We start from the raw sequence: 23296 nt of genomic DNA on the forward strand, positions 1-23296 counted from the left end.
GCAGTGTTTGTTTTTCTGTTCTTGTGTTAGTTTGCTGATAATGATGGTTTCCAGCTTCATCCCTGTCCCTGCAAAGGACATGAACTCATCTTTTTTATGGCTGCATAGTATTCTATGGTGTATATGTGCCATGTTTTCTTTATCCAGTCTACCATTGATGGGCATTTGAGTTGGTTCCAAGTCTTTGCTATTGTGAACAGTGCTGCAATAAACACACGTATGTATGTGTCTTTATAGCAGAATGAATTATAATCCTTTAGGTATATACTCAGTAATGGGATCACTGGGTCAAATGTTATTTCTGGTTCTAGATCCTTGAGGAATCTCCACATTGTCTTCCACAATGGTTGAACTAGTTTACAATCCCACCAACAGTGTAAAAGTGTTCCTATTTCTCCACATCCTCTCCAGCATCTGTTGTTTCCTGACTTTTTAATGATTGCCATTCTAACTGGTGTGAGATGGTATCTCATTGTGGTTTTGATGTGCATTTCTCTAATGACCAGTGATGATGAGCTTTTTTTCATGTTTTTTAGCCATGTAAGTGTCTTTTTTTGAGAAGTGTTTGTTCATATCTTTTGCCCACTTTTTGATGGGGCTGTTTTTTTCTTTTACATTTGTTTAAGTTCCTTGTAGATTCCTTGTAGAGGATGATGTTACTCCCCATACACCAGAGGGTGTATAACCCCCTATGATATTGTTTGTAATTTCCAGGAGTGGAAGAATGATGTTACTCCCCATATCGCAGGCGGTGTACATCCCAATATGATATTGTCCATAATATTTAGGTGGGGATAGGATAATGTTAATCTCCATATCCCAAAGGATGTACACCACCCTGCGATATTGTTCATAATATACATGGAAAGAGAGGATGATGCTACTCCCCATATCACAGAGGGTGAACACCCCCATGTGATATAGTCTGTAATAACCAGGGGATGAGAGGATGATGTTACTCTTCATATCACAGGGTATGATATGAATATCACACTATGATATTGTTTATAATATTCAGGGTGGGAGAGGACGATGTCACTCACCATATCAAAGGGGGGTATACACATCCCTCTGTGATATTGTTCATAATATCCAGGGGGAAAGAAAATGATCTTACTCCTGATGTCGCAGGGGGTGTACACAACCCTGCCATATTGTTCATAATATCTGGGGGGAAGAGGGTGATATTACTCCCCATATCACAGGTGTTGTACAGCCCCTGTGATATTGTTCATAATATCCAGTGGGGGAGAGGATATTACTCTCAATATTACGGGGGGGAGAGGTGGTACACCATTCTGTAATATAGTTCATAATCTGCAGGGGATGAGAGCATGATATTACCCCCAATATCACAGGGGGTGTACACCCCGCTCGAGATACTCTCCTAATATTCAATGGGGGAGGCGATGATATTACTGTCAATATCGCAGGTAGTGTAAACCTCTCCTGTGATATTGTTCCTAAAATCCAGAGTGGAAAGGATGATATTGCTTCCAATGTTGCAGGGGGCATACACCCCTCCTGTGATATTGTTCCTTATATTCCAGGAGAGGGGAGAGGTTGATATTACTCCCAATATTGTAGGGAGTGTGCACACCACCGTGATATTGTTCCTAATATTCTGGTAAAGAGAATGATATTACTTCCAATATTGCAGGGGGTGTACACCCCACTTGTGATATTGTCCCTAATACCCCAGAGGTAGAAGATGATAGATGATATTACCCCAAATATCACAGGAGGTGTGCATTTCTCCGTGATATTGTTACTAATTACCACGGGTTGAGAGGAGTATATTACTCCCAGTGTCGCAAGGGGTGTACACCCCCCCAATGATATTTTTCCTAATATCCAGAGGGGGATAGGATGATATTACTCCCAATATAGCAGGTGGTGTACACCCCACCTTGTGATACTGTTTCTAAGGGGAGACAATGATATTACTGTCAATACCGCAGGGGTGTACACACCCTCTGAGACCCTCTGCAATGTTGTTCCTAATACCCAGGTAGGGTATTGTGTGTATATCCATGGAGATATTACTTCCAATATCCCAGGGAGGGCACACCCTCCTGTGATATTGTTTCTTAATATCCAGAGGGAGGAAGGATGATATTATTGCAAGTATTGCACCCCCCTTTGTTGTAGTTTGTTATATCCAGAATGGGAGAAAATGATATTACTCCCAATATCGCAGGTGATGTACACCCTTCTGTGATATTGTGTAATATCCGGGGGGGGGGGGGGCGAGGATGATAGTACTCTGAATACTGCAGATAGTGTACATCCCCTTGTGATACTGTTTGCAATATCCAGGCAGAAAGAGGATGATATCAATCCCAATATCGTAAACACCATGTGTGTACAACCCCGTGATATTGTTTGTACTATCCACAGGGTGAGGGGATGATATTACTCCCAATATTGCAGGGAATGCACACCCCCCGTGTGATATTGTTTCATAATATCCAGGAAGGGAGAGAATGATATTACTCCCATTATTGCAGAAGGTGTACACCCCCACTATTATATTGTTTTAGTATCCAGGGGGTGAGATGATGATATTACTCCCAGTATAGCAAAGGGTGTGCATCCCCCCTGTGATACTGTTCCTAAAATTCTCAAAAGGAGAGAATGATATTACTTCCAATATCACGGGGGGTGTGTACCCTCCTCTTGACATTGTTTCTAATATTTAGGGAGGGAGATGACAATATTACTCCCAATATCGCAGGAAATGTACACTCGCTCCAGATATTTTTCCTAATATCCAGGTGCGGAGAGGATAATAGAACTTTCAGTATCACAGAGTGTACACCCTCCTCTGATATTGTTCCTTATTAGGAGAGGGGGGAAGATGATGATATTACTCCCAATATCGCAGGGTGTGTACACCCCCTCTGTGATATTTTTTCTAATATTCAAAGGAGGACAGGATGATATTACTCCCAATATCGCAGGGAGTATACAGCTCCTCTGTGATATTTTTGCTAATATTCAAAGGGGAGAGAGGATGATATTACTCCCAAAATCGCAGGCGGTGTACACTCCTTTTGTGGTATTGTTCCTAATATCCAGTGGGTGATATTACTCCTAGTATTGCAGAAAGTGTACATCCCCCCTATGATGTTTCTCCTAATATTCAAAGAGAGAGAAGATTATATTACTTTCAACATAACAGAAGGTGTACACTCCTTTTGTAATATTTTTCCTAATATCTTGCAGGGAGGAAAGAGGATGATATTACTCCCAATATCTCAAGGGGTTGTACAACCCTTTTGTGCTTTTGTTATATGTTTTTCTAATACTCCGGGGGTTGGAGGGACAGAAAACAATATTATTCCCAATATCGCAGGGGGTGTACACAACCCCCCTTTGATATTATTCCTAATATCCAGGTGGGCAGAGGATGATATTACTCCCAATATCGCAAGGGGTGTACACCCTCTCTGTGATATTTTCCCTTATATTCAAAGGAGAACAGGATGCTATTATTTCCAATATCACAGAGGTGTACACCCCTTTTGGATGTTTTTCCTAACATCCAGGAGGGAGAAACGACAATATTACTCCCAATATTGCAAGAGGTGTACATCTCTCCTTTGATATTGTTCCTAATATCCAGGATGGGAGAGGATGACATTACTCTCAATATCTCAGGGGTGTACACCCCCTGTGATATTGTTCCTAATATGCAGCGGGGGAAGAGGATGATATTACTCCCAATATCGCAGGAGGTGTACACCCCTTTTGTGATATTGTTCCTAATATCCCTGGGGAGAAGAGGATGATATTACTCCCAATATCGCAGGTGCTGTACAACTTCCTGTGATATTGTCTGAAATTTCCAGACAGGGAGATGTTGTTACTCTTAATATTGTAAACATGCTGTGTAGACACCCTCCTGTCATATGGCTCATAATATCCAGGAGGGTTGAGAAGGGTGATATTACTTCCTATATAGCGAGAGGTGGAGACCACCCCCCCCCATCATATGACTCATAATATCCAGGGGGTGGAAGGGAGTGATATTACTCCCCACATGTCTATCCCAAGATAGACATTTGGGATGTTTGAAAATAACATCCCAAAGAGGGTGATGTTATTCTCAATACCGAGTGAGGGTTACACCCCACTGTGATACTGTTCAAAATATTCAGGGTGGGAGAGGATGTTATTACTCCGAATATTGCAGGGGGTGTACATCTCCCCGTGATATTGTTCGTACTTTCCAGGAAGAGAGAGGATGATATTACTTCCAATACTGTACAGGGTGTACACTCCCCTGTGATATTGTTCACAATATCCAAAAGGGGAGAGGATAATATTACTCCCAATATCTCTAATGTTGCACACTCCTCTGTACTGTTGTTCATAATATCCAGGGGAAGAGAGGATTATATTACTCTCAATATCCCAAAGACTGTACACCACTTTGTCATATTGTTCACAATATCCAGGTAGGGAGAGGATGCTATTACTCAACAATATCATAGGGTGTGTAAACCTTCTTCTAATATTGTTCCTAATATCCAGAAAGGGAGAAAATGATATTACTCCCAAATTCGCAAGGGGTGTACAGCCCCCTGTGTTATTGTTCTTAATATCCAGAGAGGGAGAGGATAATATTATTCTGAATATCGCAGGGGGTGTACACTCCCCTGTAATATTGTTCGTAATATCCAGGTGGAGAGATGATAATACTACTCCCAATATCCCATGGGGTGTACACGCCCCTGTGATATCCAGGGATGCAAAGGATGACAGTAATCCTAATATCGTAAACACGCTGTGTGAACACCCCCCAGTGATATTGTTCGTAATATCCAGAAAGGGGGAGAATAACATTTCTCTTAATATCACAGAGGTAGGCTCACTCCCCTGTGATATTGCTCATAATATCGAGGGGGGGGGTAGAATGATACTACTTCCAATACTGCAGGGGTGTACACCCCCCTGTGATGTTGTTTGTAGTAATAAAATTGGGAGAGGAAGATATTACTCCCAATATCAAGTTGTTATAAACCCCTTTTTTATATTGTTCGGAATTTCCGGGGAGGAGAGGATGATACTACTCCCAATATCGCAGATGATGTACATCCCCCTGTGATGTTGTTCGTTATATCCAGGAAGGGAGAGGATGATATTATTCCCAATATTGCAGGAGGTCAACACCCCCCAGTGATATTTTTTGTAATAAGCAGGTGTGGAGGGAGGAAGATACTACTTCCAATTTCGCTGAAGGTGTGCACACCCCTGTGATATTGTTTGTAATTTTCAGGGAAGGAGAGAATGATATTACTCCCAATATTGCAAGGGCTGTACGCCCCACCATAATGTTGGTTGTACTATCCAGAAAGAAAGAGGATGACATTACTACCAATATTGCAGAGGTTGTACACCCTCCTTTGTTATTGTTCATAATATCCAGGGGGTAAGAAGATAATATTACTGCCAATATGAAAGGGCGTGTACACCCCCCTGTGATACTGAGATTACTCTCAATATCGAACAAGGGGTAGTCACCCCTGTGAAGTTGTTCGTAATATCCAGGGAAAAACAGGATGATATTACTCTTAATGTCTCAGGGAGTGTACACCCTCCTGTGATATTGTTCATAATATCCACAACAGGTAGAGAATGATATTGCTCCCAACATCACAGAGGGTGTAGACTCCCCCAGTGATATTGTTTGTAATATCCACGGGGAGTGAGGATGATATTACTCCCCATATCACAGAAGGTGTACACCACCCTGTGATATTGTTCATAATATCCAAGGGGAAAGAAGATGATATCACCACCAATATTCCAGGGAGTTTTCACTCACCTGTGATATTGTTCATAATATTCGGGGCGGGGAGAGGATGATGTTATGCCCCATACCCCAGGGGGTGTACACCCCCCTAAGATATTGTTCATAATTTACAGGAGGGGAGTGGATGATATTACTTTCCATATCACTGGGGGTGTATACCCCCATGCGATATTGTCCATAATGTTTAGGCGAGGATAAGATAATGTTAATCCTCATATTAAAAAGGGTGTAAACCTCCCTGCGATATTGTTTGTAATATCCAGGGAGGGGGAGGATAATGCTACTCTTTATATCGTGGGAAAAGTATACCACCCCCCGCGATATTGTCCTTAATATACAGCGAAAGAGAAGATGATGTTACTCCCCATATTGCAGTGGGTGTACACCCCCCCTGGAATATTTTCCATAATAACCAGGGGCTGAGAGAATGATGTTACTCTTCATATCGCAAGCAACATACATGCCACTGCAATATTATTTGTAATATTCAGGAAAGGAGAGGATGATGTTACTCCCCATATCAAAGGGGTATACACACCCCTGTTATATTGTTTGTAATATCCACGGGGAAAGGAGATAATGTTACCACCCATATCACTGGGCATGTACACCCCTCTGTGATGTTGTTCGTAATATTCAGAGGGAGATAAAATAATATTATTCTTGATATTGCAGGGGTGTACACACCCCTGCCATATTCGTAATATCCAGGGGGAGAGGATATTACTCCCCATATCGCAGAGGGTGTACACCCTACTGTGCTATTGTTAGTAATATCTGGGGAGGAGATGATATTTCTCCCAGTACAGTAAACATCTTGTGTGTACATCCTCTGTGATACTGTTCATAATATCTGAGGTGGCAGAGGGAGATATTATGCCCAATATTGCAGGGGGTGCTCACTCCCCTGTGATATTGTTTATAATTTTCAGGTGAGGGGAGAGGATGATATTAATCCCAATATTGCAGGAGTGTACACCCCCCGTGATTTTGTGTGTAATATCCACTGGGGGAGAAAATGATATTACTCCCAATATGGCAGGGGGTTGTATATCCCCCATGATACTGTTCATAATATCCAGGGGAGTGAGAAGATAATATTACCCTCAATATTGCAGGAGGTGTACACCATTCTGTAATAGAGTTCATAATATTCAGGGGAGGGAAGGATGATATTACTCCCAATATAGCAGGTGGTGCACACCGCCCTTGTGATATTGTTCCTAATATTCAAAAGGGGAGATGATGATATTACTGTCAATACCGCGGACGGTGTACACCTCCTCTGTGATATTGTTCCTAATATCCATGTTGGTAGAGGATGATAGTGGTGCTCAATATCACAGAGGAGGCATAGTCCCTTTGTGATATTTTTCCTAATATCCAGCGGGGAGAGGATGTTCTTACTCCCAATATCGCAGAGAGTGTACACCCCCATGAAATATTGTCCCTAAGATCCAGGGGGGAAAGGATGATATTACTCCCAATAGCACAGGGATTGTACACCCTTCCTGTGATATTGTTTCTAATATATGGGGGGAAATAGAATGATATTACTCCCAATAGTTCAGGGGGTGTACACCCTACTTGTGATATTGTTTCTACTATTCAGGAGAAAGAAGATAATATTACTCCCAATATCGCAGGAGGTGTACCCCCCCCCCCGTGATATTGTTTCAAATATCCAGGACGGGAGAGGATGATATTACTTCCAATGTCGCAAAGCCTGTACACCCCCCTGTGATATTGTCTGTAATACCCAGGGTGGAGAGGATGATATGTCTTCCCATATCGCAGGGTGTGTATATATCCTGTAATATTGTCCGTAACATCCAGGGGTGGAGAGGATGATACTATTCTCCATAACGCAAAGTGTGTACACCCCACTGCAATACTGTCCATTTCACCTACGAGGGAAGAGAATGATATTAATCCTCAAATTACAGGAGTTTTACACCCACTGTAATATTGTCCATAACATCCATGGGGGAGGGGATGATATTATGTCCCATATTGCAGGGGGTGTTCACGCCCCTATGAAATTGTCTGTAACATCCAGAGGGTGAGGGTATGATATTACTCCCCATATCGCAGAAGGTGTACAACCCCGTGTGATATTGTCCATAGCATCCGGGGGGAGAAGATGATACTACTCCCCATATCACAGGAGGTGTACACCTTCCTGTGATATTGTCCGTAACATCCAAGAGGAGAGAGGATGATGTTACTCCTCATATTCCAGAGAGTGTACACTCCCCTGCCATATTGTCCATAATATCAAGAAAGGGAGAGGATGAAGTTACTCCTCATATCGCAGTGGGGTGTACATATCCGTAATATCCAGGATGGGGGAAGGATGATGTTACTCTCCATATTGCAAAAGGTATAAACTTTCTGGAATGTTGTCTACAATATGCAAAGGGGAGAGGATGATGTTTCTCACTATATCCCAGTGGGTGTACACCCACTACGATATAGTTCGTGATATCCATAAGAGGAGAGGATTATGTTACTCCCCATATCGCGGGGGGTGTATGAGATATTGTTTGTAATATCCAGGCGGGGAGAGGATGATGTTAATCCCCATATTGCAAAGGGTGTACACCCCTTCCTGCGATATTGTCTGTATTATCCAGGGAGGGGGAGAATGATGTTACCCCCCATATCACAGGGGATGTACACACCCCTGCGATATTGTTTGTAATATCCACGGGGGAGGACATGATGTTACTCCCATATTGCCTGCTATGTACAGCCCCCTGTGATATTGTTCATAATATTCAGTAGGAGAGAAAATTATATTACTCCACATATCGCAGAGGATGTACACACTCCTGCAATATTGTTTGTAACATCCAATGAGAGAGAGGATAATATTACTCCCATATCACAGGGAGTGTACACCCTACTGTGATATTGTTCATAATATCCAGTGAGAAAGATGTTATTACTCCCAATCGTAAACACACTTTGTGTACATTTTTTGTAATATTGTCCATAATATCCAGTGTGGCAGAGGATATTACTCCCAATTTCGCAGGGTGTGTACACCCTCCTTTGATATTGTTCGTAATATCCAGGGGAGGAGAAGATGATATTAATCTGAATATGGCTGGGGATGTACAATGCCCTGTGACATTGTTCGTAATATTCAGGGGATGGGAGAAGATGATAGTACTGACAATATCGCAGCAAGTGTAAACTGTCCTGTTATATCATTCATAATTTTCAGGGGCTGGGGAGAGGTGTTTTTTTTAAACCATCAGATTGCGTGAGACTAACTATCATGAGAACAGTGAAAGAAAGACCCACCCCCATAATTCAGTCATCTCGCACTCGGTTCTTCCCATGACATATGGGAATTATGGGAGTTAAAATTCAAGATGAGATTTGGGTGGGGACACAGTCAAATCATATTCGCTGTCAATTTACTTAGGAATTTAATGAAAATTTCTGAATTTAAAACCTTAGAGAAAATTTAGAGTTGATAAGAGGTTTCATTAGCAATGATGACAGTAAATTTAATAGGAAAAATACATGTAGCTGATTTTTAATTTGTCCTGACTGCTAAGTGGAGTAAGTTCTGTGAGAAAATATATGAAGATTATTGTGAAAAATAATAGTTAATATAGTCTTTCTGCAAGGATTTAGAGTAGAAAATGGGTATTATATTTATTATTTGACGATTTAACAAGATTTGAGGCATCACTATATTCAAGACATTGTTCTCCATGCTGAAGATGTAGCAGTAAACAAAACAGATGAAATATTTTGCTCTCAACTTTGTGTTTTATTGTTTATAGAACTATGAAAACTTCTCTAAGAAGGAACACAAATATAAATATTTATCATGGTATACAAGATAACATACATATATATGTAAATAAGGCAGGGTTAAAATATCAGGGAATAGTGGGGCCTATGTGAGCTGGCGTGCTCATACCAGCCCGGAGGTTTGGGGCTTCATTTCCTAAAATCATAGAACCAGCCAACCAAATGTGTCTGCTACTTATAGTGACACAAATTTCACTCTTTTCTTATAATCTCAAAGAGACTTTAAGCAATCTATATTCTAGTCTTTTGTTCATATTTGAATACCTACTACAATGTATGCTACAAGGGGTCAATCAAAATTAGTATAAATCCTTCTAGGGTTGGGAATCTCAGTCCCTGCCACTCAGTTCTGCTTGGCCTTTACCTCATACATCTCATACATAAATCTGTCACTTTGAGTTTGCTTGTGTCTGCTCAAACTCACATATGTCTGAAACCAAATCACCTCAATATCAACCTCAAAGCAATGAATTAACGAGCATTTCCTATTAATGTTTATGTATTATTCCAAGGATAACCAGAGAAGGGTTAAAATATGTAGATGCATATTTATTAGTCCTGTGCAGGACTAACACTGCTGAAAAATAATAAGTAACTTCTAGAGACTGTAAAAATTAACATAATTTAAAATTAGGATTAAGAGATAACATCTACAAAGTAGGTAGAAATGTTAAGCAGGGTTTATTTTAATGAACAAGTGTACACACCTAATCAAATTAGTTTAGTATCTCCCTACTGTTTATATTCTAACGTTTTTTCAAAAATTTATATTATTTCTTTCATATTAATGATTAAACATAACATATATGTATGCTTGATTGTTTAATTTTATGTTGCAAAAATAATGACAGCTTAAGTGTAGGAAATTTAGAGACAGAAAAGCTTACAAAGAAAGACAAAAATTACAAGTAAGCCTTTGTCAAGTAATAGCCACTGTTAGTATTTTATTAAATATTCAATTTGCATGTAGAAATATTTATGACATATTTTGTGCTGCAAGTACAACACAGGTTTATGAATTGATAATATATAATTTACCATATACTAAAAATTCAGTTGATTTTCTCTATAACCTTTAGGATTCTTCAGAGTTTATTATTATGCCTCTCTAATAAAAAATACTTAAAATGTTTTAAACTATATGTATTTTAATGCTGCCTAAATAAAGTTGGGAAGTAAATGTATCCAGTTTATTAAAATGACCACTTTTAATGTATTACATTTTCACAAAAGAATTTGTCTATATTTCCTATAATAAGTACCCAACAACAATATTTTAAACTAACATTTAATCCTATAATAATGTAATTGAAAAAAATCACTACTTAACACTGTTTACAACATATAAGTTACTAAAATGGAGACACTTGTTTGCAGAAAATAAATAATTTTGAGTTCTCCATTGCATAACAGAAAAATTAAAAATAAAAAACCTGGCTGAATGTTACTGAGTCAAAAGTCCCTCAATGTGCTATTCAGAATACTAAACGATTTATTATAACCGATGACATTTCCTTATAACTATGCATCTCAAATAACACCAGGGAAAAACAAACTTGCTATTTGTTTTCTAGCTCTTTTCTGGTTGAAATGACTTACTTTCTCTTTATAGTGGATTTTTCAGGTAAATGCTCAATCTTTGCTTATCCTTCCTTCTTTTCCATATAGCACCTGGGAACATGAGGCACTTATGAAATCCTTGCAGCAGAGTTGAAGGAGCCTCAGATCTGATTGAAGGTCATTGGAAAACACTCTGGGTCTTCTCTCTCTGGTCTTGAAGGTACGAGTGTTACTATTACTTGTCTGTCTAGTCAAATCTTTCCTTGTCAACAGTTGGCAGCCTGCCTCTCCCTTTTCTTGTTCTCTCTCACTCTCTCTCTCTGTCTTCCCTCAGTCAGGACTCAACCTCACTACTCTTTTCCTGGTGTTGCACATTTTACCAAAGCCAGGCTCTCATTTAGTTTCCAGCCTGCCTAGTTCACTTTCAGCCTTTATCCCCAATCTGTGTTCTGGACGAGTCAACCAAACGACTCCATCACCAACATATACCTCCCTCTGACTCTTGAGAGGTGGACCCTTTGCCAGGCAATCTTTTCTGTGGCTCTCAGTGGGAACTGTAGCAAAACTCCCTAAGCTTTTTAGTTCTCCCTTTTAGGTATCTACTGAATCTCTTCCAGTGGGAAACTTGTCCAGGCCAGGGAGGTTAAGACATACTTTCTCATTCCTCTTTCTTCTCTCTATAAACTTGTCAAGTCAGGGCCTTTTTCATCTCTTCCTATCCGTCTTTACACACTTCTACTTGCTGAAGTGGCATTTCTCAAATTCTTGGGGGCAATGATGGACTCCATAGAGCAGAGGGAGACAGACTGATTGATACTTGAGGAATAAAGTGTTACAAAGCATATTATGCCCTTTACATCAACCTGTCATAATATGAATTGATAAAACAAGGCAAGAAATGATTCTAGTTTACCACCCAAATATTCGTCAATATATCACAATTTCAATAAACTTTCATCTCTTTTAGTTTCATATAGCAAGCTTTTAGTTATCTAAATGGATTGCACATTGCAGAGTATACATTGCAATATATTGTTTATCCTATTTGTTAATGCCTGCTTATTTTTTGTCTCTGTGCTATAAAACATGCATTCTCAGGAGCAGAGATGTTGCATATCACAGTAAATCTAAGAACCTTGGCTCCTAAAACAATGTTCAGAGACCATGGACACTCAATTATTTATGGAAGAAGTAAATAAGCTGAGAATATTTGTAGAACCACTCCAACATGAGATTTTTACAGTAAGAAAGAAAAATGATTAATCTGGAACTTGTATTCTCCTTCAAAATGTTCTGAATTAATGTGTCCTAAAAGAGTGAAAGTAGCCCGTTTACATCCAGCAGGAACCTCCTTCAGAACACTGGAAACCTGAATAAGTTCAACATATAAATGCTAGAAGACATGTCCATCAAGCTGTCTTTAAGGTAGCTATTGCTCTGAGACCTTTCATTCATTTGCAAAATTTAACTGTTTGTTTAGGTATTGTTCTTGGCTTAAAAGGGCTCAAAAAGAAACTAGGTTATTATTATTAATCGCAAAAAATTATTCACGTTTATTTATATTCTTATCCTGACATGGTGACCAATGTATAGTACACAGTGGTTCATAATAACTATAGAACATATATTTCGGAGTTCATATAACTTTTTTTTTTTTTTAGATGGAATAAGGCTCTGTCATCCAGGCCTGTGTACAGTGGCGCGATCTTGGCTCACTGCAACTTCTATCTCCCGGGTTCAAGTGATTCTCCTGCCTCAGGCCTCCTGAGTAGCTGGGATTACAGGTGCATGCCACTGTGCCTGGCTAATTTTTGTGTTTTTAGTAGAGACGATGTTTCACCATGTTGGCCAGGCTGGTCACCAACTCCTGACCTTAAGTGATCTGCCCACCTAGGCCTCCCAAAGTGCTGGGATTACAGGCATGAGCTTACCGCGCCTGGCCGAGTTTATCTAACATTTTAGCACACACTATTTCATTTGTTACTCATTGAAGCTTTCATATTCGTCATCATTCCTTAAATTAAAAAAAAATAATAAAACAAACAGTAACTGCTACCACACAACTCCTTTGAAGTTGATCAAAGCACACAGTGCAAATATTGTAATGTAAGAATTGTAACGAATAAAAGAGGAAAGCGTGACTAGGCACACTGAAGAAGAGCTGCGGAGTTTGAAAATGAGGGTCGTTAAAAAAAAAAAGCTCATTTTTTTCTTTTTTCTCCTGAGATGTATTGAAGTATAGTTGTCAAACAAAAATTATATGGATTTATAGGGAATAATGTGATGTTTTGATTACATGTAGACATTGTGAAAACATTAAATCAAGCTAACTAGCATATCTATCACCTCACATACTTTTTTTGTGGTAAAAACATTTAAGATTTACTCACTTGGCAATTTTCAAGTACAGGTAGTCACAATACTCTATAATAGACCTACAAAAATGATTCAACCTGCCTAACTAAAACTTTGTACCCTTTAACTAACATCTTTACATTTACTCCCCACTCCATAGCCCCTGGCAACTACTATTCACTCTGTGCATCTACGAATTCAGTGTTTGCAGATTTCACATGTAAGTTAGATCATGCAGTATTTGTCTTTCTGTGTCTAACATTGCACTTAGCATAATGTCCTCCAGGTTCATCCATATTGTCAGAAATGAAGATATTTCCTTTTTTAAAAGGCTAAATAAATGGAATATTATTTGTCCTCTTAAAGTTTATCTTATTTGTTTATGCCTGCTCATTTTTTGTCTTTATGTATGAAACATAAATTCTCAAGACCAGAGATTTTTATGCATCATAATGAATCTAAGAACCTTGGCTCCTAAAACAATGTTCAGAGACTATAGATACTCAATTGCTTATGGAGGAAGTGAATCATATATATTTAGATGTGTGTATGTATGTATGTGTGTGTGTGTGTATTTCTAACTATGATATTAGAAACTTTAATTTTTTAATTTTGTAGGTAGCCAATATATGTAGGATTCAAAGTAAAAAAATTATATAGTGTTCAGCAAATATCAAATATAAAAAAATCACATAAAATATGAAATCATACCCTAAGCAAACCTGCACCAGAGTACTGATAAAGGCTAGTAAGTGATTATGTATGTTGATTCTACCATGCTTGTATTACTGACTAACAAGTGCTATTAGAAGTTTAACATCTACAAAAAGGCAAAGTATATTCCATTCTAGACACTGTTTTAGAATTTAAAATACATTATAAAACGTATTTTTGTTAATGTATTAAAATAATTCTTAGTTTTTGTTTTTGGACACACAGTGTACAAAGATGTAACTGAGAGGGATTGGGATAGAGCTGTAGATGAGCAGTTTTGTTTGTTATTAAAGTTACATTAGTATAAATTCAAATAAAGCCAACTATACACCCATGAAAACCAGTGATGTAAGAAATAACAGTCAAAAAAGCAGTAAGAAACTATATAGGAAACAAATAGCAAAATGACAGAAGTCACTAGTAATTACTTTAAATATGAATAGATTAAACTCTCCAATCAAAACAGAGAGGTTGGTATAATGGATTTTTAAAAAAGCATAAGCAAATCATATGCTGTCTACCAGAGAATGACTTTAGATCCAAAGAAGAATAGGTTGAAGGTGAAGTTATGGAAAAATATATTCTATGCCAATAGTAACAGAGAAGGCAGGGGTAGCAAATAGTAGCCTAAAGAGGGGAGGAAAAAGATTTCTATTCAAATAATAACCAACAGTCTGTAATGTATGTTACAGACTTTAGGCATGTCAATGAGATGCTAGTCTTTATCCATAGCTTTTTTTAAAAAAATATTAGTTGCTCCACGGTAAGTAAGTTTTCAGAATTTCCCTGTTCTATATGTGGTGGATGACGTTTCATCCTCTTTAGCATTATTTTCCTTGTAGTGTAGCTTAGATCCTCTTTCATAGCAAATCCAAAATAAACATCTATTTTTTGTGTGAGGGAATGTTCTCTCTTTCCACATATGTGCCAGGGAAAACTAAAACATCTTAAGAATGAATCTGAAAGTTAAAGGTATGGAAGTGTTGTGTTTTTCAATTCTTGCATGAAATCATTGAGTAGCACTGGGCTTCTTCTCTTCTAGATTATAATAACATGCTCTGTCAGCTAAAGACAGATTTGTTGTTAAGTCAGAAATGCATGAATGAATAAAGTATGACTATAAAGATAGAACATTTTATCATGCAAGTGTAAGTGGAAGCCTCTGACTTCCAGTGTCACACTATTCTCTGAGGCCCAATAAATGTAGAGAGGTGGAAAAAAAGAAAAAGACCGGGGAAATGATTTATAATAACATATTAGAATGATTTTATATAGATGCTTTGGCCAGACTTGAAGTAATGTGGGAAGTGAATAGAAATGGATCATATATTTTATTCCATCCAGTGCCAACTCAAATGTTCACATTAAAATTGCTTGGGAAAATGCAAAATTGTGGGCTCCAAAGATACAATAAGAATGATCATAGAACTGCCACATTTGAAATATGACTTTAAGTGACATTTTGCCATTAATTTTAGATGTGCTTTATCTTGTTAGCTACATTTTAAACTGTGGCACAAGTATGTATTTTCTCTTATAGTCTGAGGTTTAAAACTTTCTTTGTCTTTGATATAGTCAAGTCTTGATAATCTACACTATTTATAACGAAATTATTTAAATCTTGCTTCACAAATCTTCTAATTTCAATTTCAATTGTCATTGAAAGTTCTTTTTCTATTTATTGAAGCTGAATTGAGGTGAAAATTTTTAAAAATATCAGCCTGCATATTGGAAATATTCTTCTAATTGACGCTTATTTTGTGCCCTCATTTTTTTTTTTTTTAATATGGGAATACCTTCTATATGTTTTTTGGTTGGGACATCCTCCTTTGATTCATATGTTGGCTGATAGAGTTTAGCCAGATAAATGGTTTGGCACAGCTTAGCACTTAAGGGATAAAAGTCTATGATTTGAGTACCTGAATTCAAATTCCAGCCACGCATTTCCAAACTCTGTGGTTTGAGGCATTCATTAATTTCTCAAAACCTTCATTTCCTCATCTGTAATATAGAGATAATTCTACTGAATTCTAAAATATCATTTAGATACTTATAAGAATATTTAGCATGTGTAAGTACTCAATAATAAAAGTTTAGCTATTATTAAATGAGTTTCTGAAAGTCAAATCAAGTTGAAACAGTAGTAACAGGCCAGTAGTTTTCCAACTATGCCTTATAAAGGAATAAATCAATGGAAAATCTCTCAGTTCAAATTGACAAAGATTGTATGTAAGAGATGGAAATAAAAAAGACTGAGTCTCATCCAAGGATTGGGACTGGTGCACTGTTCACTGGGTTTATTCAAATGGTACTCCAATTCCAAACTTGACACTCTTGGTTTTCCTACATTAGCACAAGCTTATAAGCACATCCCATATAAACACATCAATTGAATACAGAGTCACACAAAGGCTAAGTTCTGATCTACATAGAGTCATTAATGTGATATCCATCACCAGCTACATTCATGATGAAAATAATGAAGGGGAAAATCTACAAAGTGAAAATGTACCTTAGGACCAGATGTGGAAATCTCAGGTGAGATGTCTTTAGCACCATTACTTTATTGATGTTGTTTTTATTAGTGGTATTGGTGTATATCCATACAAATGTCATCTTCCTCCTTTTTTAGAACTTGAACATCATGCATGCTTTTACCATAGATAAAGGAGATAGATGGAATTGAAATAAGATTTTTAAAAATCCCTCAGAGTAGCTCATAAACAATTTTTAAGCATGCCTCACAACTGGTTTCTTAAACAGTGTCATAATTGATATCTGACGTTTTCTAAATTCTCCCATATGACTGTGGCTAATTCTAATCCAGCCATTAATTTCTAAGTCAGGCATTACAAAGAGACTATCATACTTAGTTTTCCTCTGTTAAATATCCTTATTACCTCAAAATATTTTTTCATCTCCTCTTTGTCCCCACTTTTGGGATAGACAACTAATGGTGTTGCTGTTGGGAATTTGTACTCTTCCAATATGTTCAGTAAACTCTTATCATGGTGGTTTTTCAAACGCCTTCCTGAACAAGGGTTATTTTGTCATTGTAAAATGCTTAAGAGTTAACCAAATTTATGGGATAAAGTATAAACATCTGAGCATAGCCAGGAACAGTGGCATGTGCCTGTTTTCCCAGATGCTAGGTAGGATTCCTTGAGCCCAGGATTTCAGGTCCCACTTAAGCCACATAGCAAGGCCCTGTCTCTAACACAACACAACAAAACAAAACACGAACACCTTATCATATGAAACTAAATCATTGTTTGTTAGTCTCATCCCCATATATCAGCCTCATTTCCAAATATACTCTTCTTCTTTGTGATTTATTTTTAATTTCCCAAATAGATGCATGGATATTTTAATGACTGTGAGTCTCTGCTCATTTTTCTTTTGGTGTGAACGCTTTTCGTTGTGCCAGAAATTTTAATAGATATGCGTGAAGCTAGAAACTTCTTTGGCAAGTGGGTAAAAATGGCAGGCATGTGCCAGTTTGGAGTGTCTGCTTTGAGATTAATGGACAGGTGCAGAATAGTAACTGTCAATTTAAGGTGCTAGTACAGTAAACCAGTTTTTTTTGTTGTTGTTTTTTTTGTTTTTTTGTTTTTTGTTTTTTTGTTTTTTTGACTGGTTTACTGGCTAATCTGAGGAAATAGTGATCCTCTTTTAAGACTCTTTTCATGCCCTGTCTTGGTATCATTTTTTTTTCTAACATGGTACAGCCAGCCATAGGATTGGTCACTAGAACATTTGAGTCCCAGCCATATTTTAATAGATATCTCAAAGCGTTTCCTTTTGTGTCTTTTTTTTTTTTTTTTGTAGGTAAAGGACGGTTAACTTGTTTGACTTCTAGATGCAATCATAAACTTGAGGGTAGGATATTCTATTTTCACCTTTTTATCATGTAGCATGCTATCTGCTATTTAAATTGATAATTAATTTATTTACTTTATAATCTGTCATTCCTTTTACTGACAGATTAATAATCCTAATATTAAACTTTGGTCAAATATATTCACTGTTCAATTATCTGCTCATATAACTACTAACATATCTTCGGTGGCATCTTACTGTGTGAGAATTAGATGGGAAGCCCTCTCTCTTATATTCTATACCTATTAAACTAATGTCCCAAAGTACTGTATGTAGTACCTTCTTCCCCACTTCGTGAACACTATGCTCTGAGGAAACTGGATTGTTCATTGTTCCTCCAGCATATTTTGTACATTCTCTACCCTTGCCTTTGTTTAGGCCTTCACCTTTGCAAGAATATTCTCCATAACATCTATCAATAAAATCTTCCCTCCACTTAATCCCCACCATCTCTAAGACATCTTCTATATCAATTTAATTCTAAAGACCTACCTTCTTGCTGTTCTAAAAGCCTTTTTCAAAGACATAAGTTTAACATATCATGAAATGCCTTGTATTGTTGGTTATTTATTTTTCTATCTTTGTGTTCCTCATGTTAACCTGTCGATATGTGTTGAAAGTTAAAAATGTACAAGTCTAAAAGAAGATGAACAAACAGCATCTTAACAAAGAATTTGGAAATTCTGAATAGAGTGTCAATGGCTGATTGTAATTTGACTTTGCTGTTAATATTATATTAAAGAAGTGTTTAATAGATGTATATCGGGGGTTAGAATTATTATTCTTTACTTTTCAAATCCTCACTAGAGCACTATTTAAGTTTTCTTTGCTTGTGAAATTGTTTCATTTTTTTCTAATTGTTATCTCAGTTTCAAGATGCTAAAAGTATTTTGTCTTTTTAAATCATAGTCTTCAAGGGAAAATGAGAAGACAGAGCAGAAGAGGGAGAGTGTGTTTGGCTGTGTGTGTGTGTGTGTGTGTTTAATGCTTAAGTTTTTTTTTTTTTTTTGTGCTGAAAAAAATCAGATTTAATTCCTCAAAACAGGGTTACAGTTCAAAATCAAAGGTACAATAACAAAATCAATATCTAAATATACCTACACATACATTTTAAATACCATATTTAATATGACAAAATGAAAATGAAGAAAAAAAGGGATACTGCCTTTAAGTAAAGAAAAAATATGGCCGGGCGCGGTGGCTCAAACCTGTAATCCCAGCACTTTGGGAGGCTGAGATGGGCGGATCACGAGGTCAGGAGATCGAGACCATCCTGGCTAACATGGTGAAACCCCGTCTCTACTAAAAATACAAAAAACTAGCCGGGCGAGGTGGCGGTCGCCTGTAGTCCCAGCTACTCGGGAGACTGAGGCAGGAGAATGGCGTAAACCCGGGAGGCGGAGCTTGCAGTGAGCCGAGATTGCGCCACTGCACTCCAGTCTTGACGACAGAGCGAGACTCCGCCTCAAAAAAAAAAAAAAAAAAAAAAAAAAAGAAAAAGAAAAAATATTTTAGTGCTATGGATCAGTGTTCAGGTTCACAATTTTGAAATATGAATGCTAGATGCTTTTGCCATCATGTTGGACTCATATCAGAAACTATACAATATGAATGACATTCAGTATTTAGTAACTAAACAATGAATAATTGCATAAAGTGAAGATTGGATATACTAGTACACTTTATATTTTATGGGGGCAAAATTGGAATACACAACTTTACTTTTCTCTTTAAATTTAAGGAAGTATGGGGAAAACTCTGAGGAGAATAAAAGATCATGGAGTAGTTGATCTCAATCTTGGCTGCACGTTAGATTCGCCTTGAATAGTTTAAAAATAGAGTAGTATTTGGGCATCACCCATGAGGAATTACTGCAGAATCTCTGTGGATAGGGCCCAAATCTGCTACTGTTTTAAACTCCCCCAGCTGATTAAAATATATTGGCATATTTGAGACCCACCATTTCAGAGAATGAAAGCTTATGAATATGATCATGAGTCAGAATATTCTGGAAAGATTACTCAAAATTTCTGTTTCTTCAAAGATACCATTTCAGTAAGGATAGATGTCCTAAAAGCGGTACTGTCTCACAGCATTAGATGCTGTCACTATTCTCATGTAGCAGTAGCTGAGGAGATGGCATTGTTGTTTCCTTGTTACAACTTATAGAGAATAAACAGATTTAGACAATTACATATTCTGAAAGACAATGTTTAAATGTCCCAAGTCACTGTAAGAACATTCTGCTCTGCGGTTCTTGACAGCAATCACATCCTCTTTTTTTTTTTTGCCCCACCTTATTGACCTTTACAGCTTTCAGGTACATTCTGCAAATGTTTTTTTTCACCTAACTTACACATTGTAAATTTATTTTAGTTAGAAAATTTTAATTAGACTCTGTAAATTACTGTGGAATGTAATCTCTGGAAACTACTCCATAGAAAATAGCATAGCACTATTTAATCCTGCCTGTGTATTTGATTAAAAGCTTTAGATCTTTATCTTCTGAAAATAATTAAGTGCAACAAAATTTTGAGAGATGGCATTTGAGAAGCTTTCTTATTCTCACCCATTTACTTTGCTTATCAAGGGAGAAAACCAGAAGATATAATATTGTATTTTAAATCCTCATCTAATCACTATTGAATCATTATTGTGATTGTCATCCTATCATTATTTTAGATTCCTGGTTGTATAATATAAGGTTAGGAAAATTTTTTTATAACTTTAATATTTTCAGAAAGTTATCTTTTGTGGAAGAAAAAGAAGAAGGCTGGTCAACATTCCAGGTTTCTACATAATTAAATTTTAGTTCTCCATGTTAAAGAGGACAGGTTCGATTTGGGGAAAACTTTAATATTAATGTTAACTAAGGCCAATTATTCCTTGACAGTCTCAGACAAATCAAGTTTCTGAGAGTTGATTTAGTTACTCTTTGAAGTACTACAAGTACCCACCTCATCCTTCTTCAAACTGTTTTTCTCTTCTCCCTCATCACTCTCCTCCTCTTCCTCCACCTTCTTTTTCTCTCCTGTTCATCATCATTCTTGTTATGCATTGCATTTGTTTGGAATACGTTTCCTTTTATTGCTGAGTAGTGTTTCACTGTATGGATATACTGCAACTTGTTTATCTGTTCACTGATGGATGGGCATTGAGATTATTTCTATTTCTTGAACATTATGAGCAAAACTGCTATGTGTGTGTGTGTGTGTGTGTGTGTGTGTGTGTGTGTGTGTATGGCTATTCTTCCTGGAGTAGACATGTTCCAGATAAACACCTAGGAGTGAGACAGCTAGATCTTATGGTTAGTGTATGTCTAACTCTTAAAGAAACTAACAAATTGTTTTCCAAAGAGATTGTATTGTATTCTTACCAGCCAATGTAAAGAATGGCAGATGTTCTACATCCTTGCTGGATTTTCTTTTTTCTTTTTTTTTGGCCATTCCAATGGGTGTGCTATGGGATTTTATTGTGATTTTAATTAAATTTTCCTAAAGTCCAATGATGTTGAACTTCTTTTTATATGCTTATATGGCTTTCATATTTCTTCCCATTAAAGTGTGTGTTCAAATATCTGGCCTATTTGATTATTTAACTCATTTAACTGCTTCTTTTTGTTGTTGTTGTTGGAGGGGGGTTTCTTTATAAAATTTATTTATCAGACTTTTCTCAAATATTTTATTCTAGTCTGTGGTTGCATTTTCATTTTCCTAAAATTCTCTGTGAGAAGCAGAAGTTGTTTTCCCCCAACTGTTTTTTTTAATACAGTTTAAATTTCACATATAAGTGTCTGATTTATTTTCATTTTTTAATTTTTTTTGAGACAGAGTCTCACTCTGTCGCCCAGGCTGGAGTGCAGTGGCACGATCTCTGCTCACTGCAAGCTCTGTCTCCCGGGTTAAAGAGATTCTCCTTCCTCAGCCTCCTGAGTAGCTGAGACTGCAGGCGCCTGCCACCATGCCCGGCTAATTTTTTTGTATTTTTAGTAGAGACAGGTTTCCACTGTGTTAGCCAGGGTGGTCTCGATCTCCTGACCTCATAATCCACCTGTCTAGGCCTCCCAAAGTGCTGGGATTACAGGCATGAGCTACCGTGCCCGGCCAAGTGTCTGATTTATTTAAAGTTAATTTAGTTTATGGTGCAAAGTTTGAATCAAGGATATGTTTGCATACGTATGTCTAATTTTCCCAGAAAAGTTTGTTAAAAAAATCTTTTCATTGAATTATTTTAGCAATTTTATTAAACACAAACACGCACACACACACACAAACACACACACACACACAACTCTCTATCTTCCATTAATTTACATGCCATAATGTCTTGATTACTGTGACTTTATAGGAATTCTTGAAATCAGATCATGGACAGCATCAAATTTGTTCAACTTTTCAAAATTGTTTTAGAAATCCTAGGTCCTTTGCTTCTCCAGTATAAGATTTGGAATTAACTTGTCAATTTTCACAAAGCTTTTTTGGCAGATAATTTTATTGTTATGTATTAATTCTACATGTCCTTTTCAACAAAACTGGTATCATAGCAATACTGCGTTTCAATGAATATACACAGTATACTTTTCTAAATATTTCCATCTTCTTTGACTTCTGTTTTTTCAGTATATAAATCTCACACAAATTTCATTAGTTTTAAATGTATTTCACATATTTTGATGCTATCTTTAATATTATCATTTTTTATTTTTTAAGAAAATTTTTAAATTATTATGGATACACAATAGTTCTATGTATTTATGTACATGTGAAATTTTGATATACATACTATAAATCACATACTATGTGTAATGATCAAGTTGGGTAATTAGGATGGCTATCACCTCAACCATCAATCATTTATTTATGTTCAGAACATTTCAGTTCCACTCTTAGTTATTTTGAAATATGCAGTAAACTATTTTTAATTATCAACTATTGTGTGATCAAATAACAGATCTTGTTTGTTCTAACTGCATTTTTGTATGCTTTAAGCATCTGTTCTTTATCCATCCTCCCCATTATGATAAAAATACACATAATATAAAGCAAATCCTCTTCATTGCTTTTTAAGTGCATGATTGAGTAATGAGAAATATATTCAGAATGACCTATAGAAATTTTTCATCTTGCAAAAAAG

The sequence above is a fragment of the Rhinopithecus roxellana genome, chromosome 9 (genome assembly GCF_007565055.1).
Source record: "Rhinopithecus roxellana isolate Shanxi Qingling chromosome 9, ASM756505v1, whole genome shotgun sequence".
Lineage (NCBI taxonomy): Eukaryota > Metazoa > Chordata > Mammalia > Primates > Cercopithecidae > Rhinopithecus > Rhinopithecus roxellana.